Source organism: Syngnathus scovelli, unplaced genomic scaffold (genome assembly GCF_024217435.2).
Source record: "Syngnathus scovelli strain Florida unplaced genomic scaffold, RoL_Ssco_1.2 HiC_scaffold_25, whole genome shotgun sequence".
Classification (NCBI taxonomy): Eukaryota; Metazoa; Chordata; class Actinopteri; order Syngnathiformes; family Syngnathidae; genus Syngnathus; species Syngnathus scovelli.
Genome location: NW_026061342.1, coordinates 310,929 through 313,453, shown reverse-complemented (window position 1 = coordinate 313,453; position 2,525 = coordinate 310,929).

Sequence of the window (2,525 nt, the reverse complement as noted above, 5' to 3'; positions counted from 1 at the left end):
GGTTTCAAACTAGGAATTCCAACTGGGGCAAGGGTTTCCAATTAGGGTTTCCAACTCGGGCTGGGGTTTCCAACTAGAGACAACATTGGACAGCTGCCACTTGTTGGGAACCTTTAAATGTTTAGTCTTATCAACGAATGTGTTTCAGAGGCCAGATTTAAAACGTGGCTTCTGGTTTTCGTGAACCAAACCCATTAAAAAAAGTGAAAGAATGAAACAGTTCTTAATAGGAGAAGCCTGGTTAGCTCAGGTGGTAGAGCATGCAAGTCTTAATCTCAGGGTTGTGGGTTCTATCCCCATATTGGGCAGCCCACACTTGTCGGGAACCTTTGATTCTTTAGTCTTATCAATAGATGTGTTTCAGAGGCCACACTTAAAACATTTCTCTATTTCCCCTAACCCATTCAAAAAAAATGAAAAAATGAAACAATTCCAAGGTCGAAAAGCCTGGTTAGCTCAGTGGGGAGAACATGCGACTCTTAAACTCAGGGCCGTGGGTTCGGTTCCCACATTGGGCATCCTTGCTTGTTGGGAACCGTTAAACAGTCTTATCAAGGCCACACTGAAAACATGGAGTATTTCACATGGCGATGTGGCCTAATGGATAAGGCACCTGACTTCGGATCAGACGATCCCTTTCATAGTCAATTTAACGTGTCATGCTTTGAAATCAAAAACTTGACTTCAGTCTGAACCAACTCTTGACTGATTGATTGAACTTTATTCATCCCACAGCAGGGAAATTCACTTGTCACAGCAGCGCATATCAGTGCAATAATAATACGAGTGCAAGAATAAAACAAGTGCCAGAATTACAAAAAAGGGTAAATAACAGACAAGGATAAACACAAGTGCTGCTAGTAGAGACGAAACACATTCATTTTATCAGGCGGCATGCATGTTGTAAAGTCTGACAGCAGAGGGAATGAAGGACCTGAGGAACCGTTCCTTCCTACACCGAGGGTGCAAAAGTCTGCCGCTAAAGGAGCTGCTCAGGAACCGCACACTCTCATGGAGGTGGTGAGAGGTGTTGTCCATGATGGATTTAAGCTTAATCAACGTCCTCCTCTCACCCACAACCTCAATGGAGTCCAGGGGACAGCCCAGAACAGAGCTCGCTCTTCTGAGCATCTTATTCAGTCCCCCCCTGTCCCGGTCACTACTGCCCCCACCCCAGCAGACCACAGCGTAGATGATGGCCGAGGCCACCATAGAGTCATAGCAGGTCCGGAGGAGAGCCCTGCACACACCGAAGGACCTCAGTCTCCTCAGCAGATGGAGGCGACTCTGGCCCTTTTTGTACAGGATATGGGTGTGATCAGTCCAGTCCAGTCCAGTTTGTTGTTAAGGCGAACACCCAGGAATTTGTAGTTCTCCACTACCTCACTGTCCGATCCCTGGATGTTCATTGGAGTGAAGATGGGTGCTGTCCTCCCGAAGCTCACAATCAACCCCTTCGTCTTGCTGGTGTTGTTCACCTGATGCTGGTTGAGCTCACACCAGCTGACAAAGTCCTTGATGACCAACCTATATTCCAGATCGTTCCCCTCTGCGACATTTCAAACAATGGCCATGTCGTCGGAGAACTTCTGGATTTGGCAGTGTGCGGTGTCGTGGGTAAAGTCTGACGTGAACAGGGTGAAAAGGAAAGGAGCACCCTACCCTGGGGGACACCAGTGCTGCAGTGCACCACGTCGGACTCACTGCGATGTAACCTCACAAACTGCGGCCGGTCGGTGAGGAAGTCCGTTGTCCATGCAGTCAGGCACTGGTCCACACCCGCCTTCTCCATCTTCACCCTAAGCAGTGACGGCTGGATGGTGTTAAAAGCGCTGAAGAAAACAAAGAACATGATCTTCCCAGTGCTCCTGTTGTCCTCCAGGTGAAGCAGTGTTCTGTGCAGTAAATAAATCAATGCATTGTCCACCCCAACACCAGGCAGGTAAGCAAACTGCAGGGGGTCCAGCTGCGCTCCCACTAGTGAACGCAGGTGACCCAGGATGATCCTCTTCATAGTCTTCATCAGGTGGGAAGTCAAGGCAATAGGCCTGAAGTGGTTAGGCTCCTTGGGGCATGGCACCTTTGGTACAGGGACCACGCAGGAGGTCTTCCACAGCACTGGGACCTTGTTCAGGCTCAGGCTTAGGTTGAACAGGTACCTGACCACACCACTCAGCTGGTCCGCACAATCCCTGAGCAGTCTCGGCCAGATGCCGTCTGGGCCCGGGGTCTTCCCTGCTTTGATCTTTCTGAAGTGAACCTGAAGATCTGTAAAGAAGAGGGGGATGTCGGAAGACCGGGGTGATGGAGTGGAGACAGGAGACAGAAGAGTGACTCCGGGGGAGGGGGTTGGTGAGCTGGCGGGGGGGCTGGAGTGTCGAAGGTGGTAGAAAAAGATGCGGAGCGAGGTGAAGGGGTGGGGGGGAGGCGGAATCAAATCTGTTGAAGAACAGATTGAGTTCATGCACCTGTTGGATTTTGTCCACAATTTAGGGAGCGCACTATCTGCGCCTCACGGCAAAAGT